Source organism: Euprymna scolopes, chromosome 6, assembly GCF_053919585.1.
Source record: "Euprymna scolopes isolate OS-2025 chromosome 6, ASM5391958v1, whole genome shotgun sequence".
NCBI lineage: Eukaryota > Metazoa > Mollusca > Cephalopoda > Sepiida > Sepiolidae > Euprymna > Euprymna scolopes.
In genome coordinates, this window is record NC_136487.1 from 9,131,700 (window position 1) to 9,144,550 (window position 12,851).

Consider the following 12,851-nt stretch of genomic DNA (forward strand, 5'->3'; position numbering starts at 1 on the left):
TATCACAAAACATTTTACCTTCTTTATGCATCTACCTTATATATGCTTTTGGGAAATCGTTATAGTGATTATAGTTCACTGATTGTGTACACCAATCCTTTTCTGTTTAGAAGCTCCATGTTTGTTTAATATAATAAAACACATAAAAATGAATGACGAATTCGTTATACTCAAAGTTCCATGATTTTATTAATCTTTAACCAACTTTCATTTAATAGAATTTAGCTACATTTTACAGACCTGTTTCGTTTACATGGAACAATAGGATATATTTATGTCAATATCAAATCTTTCCAACATGTACTCATCAGAAAACCAGAAATTTTCATAGAAAAAGTGTATCATGATCATGTTATATTGATAAAAGAATAGCAAAAAAAAAAAAGGAAGACCTACACTATTTCATTTTTTTATAGGTAATCAATTTGAATTTATAAGTAAAACTACTCCTAATTTTATCTATACTCCTATAAATTTGTTTTTTTTTTGTGTATTGATATTCATAGTAAAAAACCTTTTTTCTATTCATTTATAAAGAAAATCTTTGTTCTAGATGGATCATTGAATTATTTATCTGCAAAAGATCTAGCTAATTTGCATATCCTTTTAAACATTCATTTTAATTAATTCCCTATTAGTTTTTCGGTTTTCTCATGGGATAATCATCATTAGTTAACTATTACGTGTAATTATATTCATGCAGGCATTCTACATGATTTATACTTGCGTAATATTTTTGTAAAAACGTTATAATAAACACAAAACTCTTTTTGTATATGTTTATGTATACGTATATATTTTTATTGCCTACCAAACTCCTCCTAGAGTTTTTGGTCTACAGACATGGAATGTCATATATAAGGTATTTGAACCCATGTGAAATTTTATATTTGAGTTTTAGCCTGGGAAAATCTATGCAAAAGTGTGAAAATTAAAAAGAAATTGCCAGGTGAAGATCGAACGCTGGCATTATGAATATAGCTGTTGGTTCATGTTTTAATTTTTAGTCTTGCAGCAAACCTGTTTTAATAGCTCAGTCATTAACAGCAGAGGCAAAAATAAATCATAAGCTAAACGTTTTGGTTTCGATTCTCAGCAGTGGCGCACAAGTCATTTTTTTTTAAACTTTTTAAATCATTACTATATATTGGGTCCAATATAATATAATAATAAATACGACATTTGCATTAATCAAAATGTCATATTTATGCATATTTTATGACCGGGTAATGCCGGGCGTTCTGCTAGTTTTAGTATAGATTTAAATTATCTGTTATTTCTATTTCATACTTAATAACAACAACAAAAAAACTATATAAAGAATGTTTCTCTTTTAAACTAATACTTATATATTGTATGTCAACTAGCGTTAAAAACCTGCAAGATGTATATTTAATTTGTAAATACAAAACTAAAATTTTATTCTATACTAAATATATTTCCTTTGTTGGGCGGTCATCTTGTTTATTTTTGGAATAACTTCATCGCATTTTAATGTTATATGAAATTCAATAACTTTTTTTTAGTTATTCTTAACTTGTAATGTTTCCAGTAAAAAATTACCTATTATAGTTGTCATGTGTTCGAAACCAAGCCTTACCTTTATATATATATATATATATATATATATATATATATATATATATATATATATATATATATATAAAATAACTGTAGAAATTCTCCTCTGGACCAAAGTATCATAGGTTTGCAACATCAGATGCCACATACAAATGCAATACATCTAGGCTAATAGCCACTATCTTATGTAGCTTTCGAACACCATTTTAGACACATTACATCCTACAAGCAATACCATCACAATCACAAAATCTTTAGAGGAGAGAGGCCCTATTTTTCTCTCTAAGTATTTAGTCCTCCTACTTCTACCAGTTGTCACCGGACCTAATTCTACATTTTCCATGGAATCTGTGATTACACCAATCGCAACTAGCCCATAGATACATAGACTTATCATATTCGTCCCAATTTTTGATTCAGAAATAATAAAGGCTCCCTTCCCAAAATCCGCCGATTCTGATTGGCTGAGATCTGTGAAAGTGAACGCTTCCATGCATTAAGATATGACGTCGGTAAGAGACATATTATTCCCCCCCCCCCATCAAGTTAATTTTATGCATAGATCGTTACAGAACTCCCAAATATTTGCGTCATTTATATTAAGATTTCTCTTAAGACAAATTTAAAAGACGAACAAAAAACAATTAACAAAATACATAAGTATATTTATTGTTTTGTCACGATGATGACGACTTCGTCAAAACAAACAAACTTTTCAAGTTTTTCTACCATTAAACAAACTACGTGTACATTGGTGATGTTTCGAACCGTCTTCCTAATATTTGCATCTTTTGTATTAAGATTTGTCATAAAATAAAACAAACAAAATCAAATTAAACACATTACATGTACATTGGTGATTTTTCAAACAGTCGCATCGCATATATTGAAGAGTTTAGCTCCCAAATATTTGCGTCTTTCATATTAAGATTTCTCCTAACAAAATACAAACAAAAACAAATCCAAAATAAATTAAAAAAAATGAAAAGGTGCATTTATTGTTTTATCAAGACGACAACGGCAAAACAAACAAAATTAGTTTCTTGAGTTGTTTAACATTAAACACACTACGTGTAAATTCGTGATTGTTTAAACTGTCGCATTCCATATATATATTTATATATTGAAGAGTTTAGCTCCAAAACATTTGCATCTTTTACATTAAAATTTTTCCTACAAAATACAAAACACAATTGTGGACAAATAAAAAAAATACGGAAGTTTAATATGACTATATTGAAGATGTAAACTCGTGACTAATTTGAAAAGGTTAACTCCCAAATAGTGTTTTTTTTGTTTCAATTATTATGACGAAAAAGAAACAAATATGAAAGTTTATTGACCGAAATAAAACGGACTTTTTTCCTAACAATCTTATTTCTGCAACATATTTCTTTTTATAAAATTCTGTATTTTTTTTTTTTTTTTTACCAAATCATATTAGAAAAGATGCTATTATTTGGAAGTTATACACTTCAGTATATAAATATATATGGAATGCGTCGGTACTTCGCCACGGTACATTCATTTAAGCCACGAGTGCCGGTACCCGCTATTTTACTGGGCAGGCAGTGGCTCCCACTAACAACTGTTACGACGTATCCCAGTCCTACTGGGGACGGTAGAGATGGGTGACGTAACGAAATATATATATAAAAAAAAATAAAGTTTCCCAGGTTCCTTGATAATGTGTTGTTATGGGAATGGGACAACCATCTCGAAGACAACAATAAAATGAAATGTATTGGACAACGAAATCACATAAGAAATAACGAGGACAAGTATCGTCGAAAAATTAACAAATTTTTATTTATATAAAAAAATAAATAAAATTCAAGAAAAGAAAAGAAAAGTAAATATGTCTAACTAAATCAAATGATTTAAGGATTCAAATTCTACCGAGAGAAAAATATATTAACAGTCAATGTTCACATAAAACAAGAAATCGTCTGCTCAATTAGATACAGGTTCTAGGGTAAGAAAGAGATATTGGAGAAATGAAAGTTTTGATTGAAAAACTCACTTAATGTCCTTTGAAATGCGACCTTTCTTTTGTCTCTTTTTTTATATATATTTCTTTCCTGCAAATTGTTTATATTTGATTACACGCGCAGGTTAATTTTCATATTTTTGTCCTTCGGATTATTTATGTTTCATTACGCGCGAGCGTGTTAATTGCTCCAATTATTGTTTCCGAAGCTCATCAAAGCCCTTGATTTATAGTAAAAATTTCACTGCTCCATTGATCCTTCCTTCGCTGGGTTCATTCTTTTATTCAGTCAATATTCTAACTTTGACCGCTGATCAAAACAGATCTTTATCGTCGCCGCCAACATCGGCTGGTGTCGTTGATATTTACCTCTGCGACGCTGCTACCACGCCGCCGCCGGCTTCGCCACCCCGACTTTCGCTGACTTACGTCTTGTCACTTTGAAGCGCGAAGCTCCACTGACTGTTGACAACTTTTTTCAGTCCCCTCTCTCTCTATACGGTTTATCTCTCTCTTTCTCTATACCGTTTATCTCTCTCTATATACGGTTTAGTTCTCTCTATCTTTTCTCTCTCCTCTCTTTCTCGTCTATGAGCTTTCTTTTCCCTTTCCTTTTCCACTCTTCGTTCACAGTATCTCTGTCTCTTCCTTCTCCTTTTGCTTGCAGGCCTCCTCCTCCTCCCCTTTTTTTCTGTTTTATTTACAAAATGTGAACGAGCAGACGAGAATGGGTCTTTTTAGCGCCAAAAAAATGATACAGTGAATAAAATATACTGAAAATATATCTCCTCTCGGCTAAAAAATCAATAAAATAATAAATTATACATTTTAATAAATGTATCACACAACTAGTTAATTTTTTTTTTTTACAGGTGGATTGGGGGGGGGGCATCCTCCACCTGGCAACGCCAGTACATGGGTCCTGCTAGTACATATATAATTGTAGTAGTAATTCTAAAAGACAGAAGGTCTGATCTGTCTGCTGTCAATAGCTGTGGTTGGTTTTATTGAGAAAAAGGCGAAATTAACCGCGAGAATTTCCAAGACTTGAAAAAGATAAACAAAAAAAAAAACAAAAACAAACTCGGATGGATAGAGGAACGTGCTTTTGCTCCAAATAGAAAATCGGTGATAGAAAAGTTCCTTTCAAAAGAGAGTTCCGGAGTGTGAGGCAGAAGGACCCAGCAGTTTTCAATAATTATTTTGGTAAAAGTTTTTGTCAAGTTCTACATATATTCAACTACTTCATGGTTTTTGGTTTGATTGTTATATTGAGGACATTTTGGGGGGTGGGGGCTTTAAAGAATATGATTGAGTTTGCAAAGAAAAGGAAAAAACGATGTTCAATGCATTTTAGGTGAGGAAGCTGATATCTTCAGGTAATTTTTTAGTTACTGTTTTGTTGACGTCAACGATTTCTATTAATTGCACTTTTTTCCTTTCTTTTTTTTCTAGGTAAGTTCACTCTGAAATTGTTATTGTTGGAATTCAACTTCCCATCTTCGTTACGGTAAATGCATTTTCTTGTCTTTTTAATTTTCTTTCATAAAGAATGGTCTTTAAATAATTATGTTACATGGCTCCTCATTGGGTAGCCATGGTTATAGGCAGTTCCTCTTGTCTTGCTCTTGTGGTCTGGAGTCAACACCGTTTTCTTGCTTTGTAGTTGAAACGATGCTTGAACATGTACAGAAAAAAATTATTTCTGAATTTTTGAAACGAACATTGATTATTTGTATTCTTTGGACGACTGATCTCATCTTAAGTGTTATTTTCATAACGTTTCAGTCGATGTAATCTCCGACCTTCATTCTTCTTTACAAACTCCACAAGGACTCATGACACAGTAGTTAGATGAAAAAAATTCAGTTGTAAAAGCAGCATTCATCTGGAGGTTGAGGGTTCAATCTTCAGTGAAGGCGACCAAAAACACAAGTGCAAATTACTTAGTATGTCTATTTAATCACGACTGATTGAACGAGAGAATGTTAAGGGTTCCATTTGAAGTTCCGTGCAGATAAAATGGAGGATAGATTATTCGTAAGCTTTGGATTCTTCAAACTATCATTCTCAGCTTGAATGTTATTTTCACAACGTTTTGGTCAATGGAACCGCCGACTTTCTTCAGTTGTATTTTCTCAAACTTGAGAAAAGTTCTTGAATTCGGCATACTTGGAGTGTTTCCATAACACAAGTTTTTACAGACACAAGTTGCAAGTCAGATTGCACTAACCAGCAGGTAGTATCGTCAGTAATCTGGAAATAACATTCAGACTGGCTCGGACATATGCTAAGATTGGTTCCAAAGCTGCTTCAATAGTCCCTTGATGGAAAAAGAAAGAGGAAAACCAAAAATTAACTGAAAACAGACAATCGAGAGAGATTTGATTGCAATCGGATGAAACGAGATGGATGCTGTGGATCGGGTTCAGATAAAAAATGATGAAATACTTTGATTTCTCCATGCGTTGCAAGAGGGGGGAGTTCTAATTTTTTTTAATTATTCATAACTTTATTTTCCTTCACAATGAGTCTATGTCATTAGAAATGTTTTGCAATATTGATAGTGTATATTTTAGATGGCCATTTTGGGATTGAGGGTCTCTGCTTATCAAGGCCCAAAGACCAATCGAGGATACGGGTTGATAAGTGTCATGTTGCCGGTGAAACAGCACTGTGATGATCAGTAATGGTGGAACTTGGGTATAGTTTGGTTATTAAATAGGACTGTATTTATTTGCTTCCCCACTGAGCAAATTAGGCACAAAACCGTTTTTTAATGAGGGGGGAGGGGGAAGGGAAAAGGGGATCAGCTCCTGAGAGGTGGGAAATGGGGGCTGGATAGTGAAGGCCATTTGGTATATAAGGTTGCCCTTACATGGACCAAATGATTGTCACAAAGAAAATGGTCTTTGATTGCAGCATTTGCTGGAACAGATACTACAATTTGATCTTGGCCCGAAGGCCACAAAGGTCCTCCTGTGGAGGGGGGGGGGACTGGTTATTAAATAGAATGGCTCAACAGGAATTCATTCATGTTAAACTTGAAAACAGCCATGTTATAGTCAGTTGGCAAGCAACCCTAATATTGGGTTCCCAGATTGACAGTTCTAAGAAGGAACCTTTGCTCCTGGAATTTGTTAACTGTTAGGCACAGATATATGATAAGGGAATTGTTAAAAGTTGTTGTAGCTAGATGAGTGTTTGCTATGAATGTTCTATGGGCGAGGGAGGACCATATATATATATATATATATATATATATATATATAGAACAAGTAGTTAATAAAGCATGTTAAAAAAACACTTTGAAAAAGAGTTAAAAACATATTTAATTTTAAAAAGGAAACACTAAATATGTTTTTAACTCTTTTTCAAAAAGTTTTTTAACATGTTTTATTAACTACTTGTTTTTATTATAAGCTCTATCTCCTATTTGGTTTTATCAAGCTTTTACATCTGGTTGAGATTACTTTATAAATATTAATTCTTTAATATTTATAATATACTTTAGTTTTGCCATCTTTGATCATTTTTGTAAACTTAACTGTAATTCTTATTTTATATATATATATATATATATATGGCCCCTCCCCCATAGAACATTTATAGCAAACACTCATCTAGTTACAACAACTCATCTGGAAATCCACTGATATTTGAGGACCACTGTAATCTATCTCTCTCTCTCTCTCTCTCTCTATATATATATATATATATATATATATATATATATATACTAGCAAAAGTACTTGTCGTTGACTAGGTTCAAAAACAGCCTACAGAAAATGGACTCTGATTTATGAAAGTATGATAGGTTATGAAAAGGAAGGGTTGTAAAGAGATAGCTTCGAATTCGGGGTATCAAAACCAAAGCAAAATATGATGAAAGTAAAAATAAAATAGATAAGCCCCATAATTTATTATACCATACCGGTTCACCCTGAAACACTTATCACAATATTTTGTGGATCTATATTAAAAAACCTTATGCGACATATTTCCATTCTTTGGAGGTGAGGCGCAAACAAACCCCCCATAATTTTATTATACCATATTTCTTCAAACTGAAGCATAATTATCAAAGTATACTTACGCAGATAGATATGAAAAGTCTTTATTAAAGTTTGTGCCTATTTCCATTCTATGGAGGCCAGGCGCGAACGCAGAACCCACAATTTTATTATATCATCCCAATTTAAGTTAAAATATATTTCTCAAAGTATTCTTATGTAGATCTATATCAAAAACACTTATAAACGTTTTTTTTTTTAATTTTTAAATTTTTTATTTCCATACTTTGTGGACTAGGCGCGAATGCAGACCCCACAATTTTAATGAACTACCGTTCTGCCAGATCAAAATGACCCATTCCTGTGTCTCGATACATCTATCATTATATGTAATCAGTTTTTTAAAATAGTCCACCATATAGGAGCCTATTCGTAACCACACACACACACACACACACACACACATTCAGCTTTATATATATATATATATATATATATATATATATATATATATAATGTTGTAGTGGTCCTCAAATATCAGTGGATTTCCATTAATGCTCGTAGCGGAACATCCTTCGTTTCCTACTTGTTTGGTCGTTGCATTCCTGTGCACACAAAAGGTTAACGACAGGCGCAGTAGAGTTTGAAAACAAATCTTTGTACAAAATCTATTTGCTCTTTGTTTTGCATCAAAGACAATGCCACTTAAATCCACAGCTGGTTTTCATTGTTTAACGCAGAGTACAACTGATGATGATGGTGGTGGTGGTGGCATTACCTTTTAGATCGACAGCACCAAGAAGATTTGCAGAATTCCTTGAAGATTTTTACTCTCAGTTGTTGTTCTTTGACACAAGTAACTAATAACAATATTCGCGCTTCAATAGTGACATTAGATAAATGCAAGGAGACGCGTTTTATATCTTTTTCTTTTTTTCGAGTTGAAACTGCTCGAGTTGTTAAACCGTGATTGTCATATTTGACATATTGTTTCTTCTTCTATAGTAATAATAACAATGGCAACAACATCAATACAACAACAACAATAATAATAATAACAATAACAACAACATCAATACAACAGCAACAATAATAACAGCAATACAACAATAATAATAACAATACTACAACAATAATAATAATAATAATAAAAATAACATCAATACAACAACAACAATAATAATAATAATAATAATAAAAATAACATCAATACAACAACAACAATAATAATAATAATAATAATAATAACATCAATACAACAATAACAACAACATCAATACAACAGCAACAATAATAACAGCAATACAACAATAATAATAACAATACTACAACAACAACAATAATAATAAAAATAACATCAATACAACAATAATAACAACAACATCAATACAACAATAATAACAACAACATCAATACAACAATAATGATAATAATAATAATATCAATACAACAATAATGATAATAATAATAATATCAATACAACAAAAAAATAATACAGCAATAATTACAACAACAATAATAATAATAATAATAATAATAATAATAATAATAATAATAATATCAATACAACAATAATAACAACATTAATACAACAACAATAATGACAATAACAACAATATCAATACAACAACAATAAAAACAACAATAATATGAGCAAAACTAGCGTTACTATGCTACCATCTTACATTCATTAATCCTTATCCTCGAGTGGTCTTCGGGACTTGATAAGTGGTGACTTCCTATAAAAACAAATACCACTACAACAATAATAATAAAGAAAAAGCTAGAATGTGATGTGAAAGAGCACCATTCAGACCTCCACTGAAAAAGAAAGCGTTAGAATTATAACGAGGCTTAAATTCCGAAAAACAAAAGAACTGTTACCAATTCAGTGATAATTTGCTGTTGCGAGAACTGAAAGTGAATTGCAACGAGAGTTGGAAATTTGAGGAAACATTTTGTTACTCAGATTCCAGAGAATATTTTTACCAGGGAATGATCATTGCATGAGAACTCCTAGCCAGTAAAATTTTTATGGGCAGAGCTTCTTTGCAATATTTGTATGAAACTGAAGATTCTATTGTTGGCATTGGTTTCCCCGATATTTTTCTCATCAGAATTCTTTCCAGAAAGACATCGGGTAATTACAGGAGAGACCACAGGAAGGTCGCCAACATCCTAAATGAAAGTGATTTTTGTGGAACAAACTGGATCTTAAATTGGCACACTCAGGTCATCGGTCCATGTCGTTAACCACATGACCAGCATCACCTTCCACTTTTGTCATAAACTGCCCTATCTATAATATATATTTCACCTGTCTGTTTAAATGTATGTATGTATGTTTGTATGTCTTGCAAAAAACTTTCGACAGAGGTAATGGATTTTCACAAGATTGGTATCATTTTGAAGTTCGACTCTTTGGACGAATTTGCTAAAAACATTAATTCTTTCACCCTCAACTGGGCACTTTTCTACAAAGGGAGGGGTTGCTTTTTTTGCTAATATTTTCAAAAGTCATCCCCTCTTTTCGATTGTCTAGGCTTAATTTATACCTACTTCACTTTCGGTTTGACAATGGGCACAATAGCAAAGACGTAACGTTTTTTTTTTTCACATTCTTTTCCTCCTTCGCAGTACGGGTTCGAGCCTGCCTGCCTATTACCACTTTTTTTTGCTCAACACACACCTCCAAACACCCGGGCAACGCCAGGCACCCAAGCTAGTAAGTAATGAAACACGATTCATACTTTTGAGTGATGTCAGTACTTTCATAGTATTCCTCATCTTTCAGATGAAAATCTATTTAGTCTCATTCACCCTTATTCTTAAGTGGCTCTTGGCCTTAATAAGTGGATATTAATAGTAAAGCAAAAGTTGATATTAAACTATTCGTCATCCAATCAATTTATAAATATTTTATGGAATATTAAAAATAGTCGATCGTGACATATAACACCAAAAGTGACGTATATAGTTGTTATAAAATAGTGCACATGAACACGTGGGAAAATATCAGCAACAGCAAAGGATAGCTGGCTTGTGAAGAGATTAGCTGTAGCAACAGCAGCTGAAAAAACCCCATATGCAAATTAGGAAGTTTTCACGAGAAGCAAAAGCAAAAAATGAGAAAAAAATGCACCACGTGATCAGGCTAGATGGACATGTGGCAGCGAGAGACCTTTTAAGTTGTGTTGAGATGGGAGAGAAATGGTAATAAAAACTTTTGTAAAAAAAAAAAAATGTGAAGCATACTGTTTGTCCTATTCGTTCAACGTTAGTAAGTAAAATTTTTCACATGTATATATAAAGCCACCATTCACCCATGCATGGAGTATTGTTACCACATGTGGGCTGGTGCATCTGCCACTAGTCTTTCTCCTCCTTGGACAGAATGCAAAACAAGTCTATAAACTAATACATCCTACACAATCTGTCAAGCTCAAGCACCTGTCCCATCAGTGCAGATGTTTTACAGTGCTTGCTTTACAGAACGTGCTCCAACGAATTTACTGCACTTTTACACCGTCATTGTAAATGCAGCCAACGCACCCATCAACCCAAAAAGAAGCAAAATCCTACCTCTTTATTGTGGAGGTCTCTAGATGCCGGAAAAATTTCTGCTTCAATAGCTTCTGTCCTAGAACCACTTGTCTTTGTAATTTCCTTCCTTGCTCCTTGATTATACAAACATGCAGAAATTTAAATGTAATGTGAACAAACATCTTGCTGCACAACTCCTTGCTTAGGATAACCCCTATAAATCTGGCCCCTATTCATAGATACCTAACACTTCAATGATACTGCGCCTACTAGAATAGAAAGCTGTATTGTAATGAAATATGAAAACAATGAATTGATGACACTTAATGAATCAAACAAGCTGTAACAAAGGAAGCAGGGAATAGATAACACAATTCTGAAGAACACCTGTCATAATATTTATAGAAAAGACTGAGACTAGCAACATCACACCTTTGAGAGAAAGTGCAGACAGGGGCCAATCAAATTACAAATACATTTCTGCACCTTATCAAGAGTCCTCAAATGAGACAGAGCTTCACCTACCCAAATATGGCAACAGCATTTCATCATACATGATCAGATAATAGATTTGAAGGGGAAAGAACTCCTTGATTTTGAAAATAAATCTACCCATAAAAATTACTCGTCTATCATTACTATACTGTTGTGCCTGGTATTATTCTCCACTGAACCCAGGCAATGTCGAATAACCCTGTTAATATTAATAAGTTGGTGATGAACAGAAAAAAAAAAAATTCAAACACAAATAAAAGTTAAAGAATAATATTGTGTAATCTGCTGCTTTTTCCCCTTTTTCTTTTTTTTTCTTCGTTTTCTTTTTTTTTTTTCTTTGTTTTCTTTTTTTTCTTCACTATTTTATGCTGCTTGGATAACTCATCATATTCTCTTAAAAAACATAATAGTTTACGATTGCTTTAATTTGGTATTGGAAAATGTTTATGACTTTTAATGGCTTTTACAAAAGACAAATGGCCATCACATTCAACTGGGAAATAATTTTCAATAAACAAAAGACTAAATTTAAGTCACATTTAACGAGAGAGGAGGGCGCATAAGTAACTGAAAGAGGGAGAAAGAGAAAGAATGAACATGGTGAGAGAGAGGAGGGGGAGAATCGGTGCTGATACATGACAAAGGTGAAAAATAGATTAAAATGCCAGAGGAAAAGTGGGAATGACCTTGAAAAAAATCTTTAACAGCTTAATTTTAACCTATTTTGTATTTTGTGTTTTTTATTTATTTTTATGAAAATTTTGCCAAATTGAGAAATCATGACGGCCCCTAATGAAAAATGACAGCTTCTCTATTTGTATTTAATACTAGCAACGCTATCTGATGTTGCCCAGAGCAAACGTGTCACATATTTCTATTAAAACCTCTATCTCTCTGTCTCTCTATCTTTCTCTTCTCACACCTCTTTTGCTATATGGCATGACTATATTAACACACTGGTTCTCGTCACATCATCAAAGTTAAGAAAAACGATATTCCCGATGAAACTTGACCCAGTTAATCACCAGAAGATAAATAATTTTGTCTAAATTTTAGATATTATTCATCCGGGCAATGCTGCTCAAGAATATATTAACTTTGTGTGTGTTTGTTTTGTAGTTTTTGACTTTTCGCTGGACATAGAAACACATTACACACAGACAACTGCCCTTTATGTACTAGACTTATTTATTGTTTATGTCATTTTTTTTCTTTTTTAGAATAGGAGT

At 32.7% G+C, this 12,851-nt stretch overlaps 1 protein-coding gene across 3 annotated transcripts in view; it reads left to right on the forward strand.

Annotated features, from left to right (window-relative positions):
* Positions 1-12,851, forward strand: part of LOC145277493 (uncharacterized) — a 656,318-nt gene that overhangs the window by 290,814 nt on the left and 352,653 nt on the right. Inside the window, exon 3 of one of the 3 annotated variants that reach the window (XM_080128881.1) lies at positions 5,027-5,081. The exons of the other annotated variants lie outside the window; for them this stretch is intronic. The gene's annotated coding sequence lies outside the window, so the exon portion shown is untranslated. The remainder of the gene's footprint in view (positions 1-5,026; positions 5,082-12,851) is intronic. 3 annotated transcript variants of the gene reach the window in all.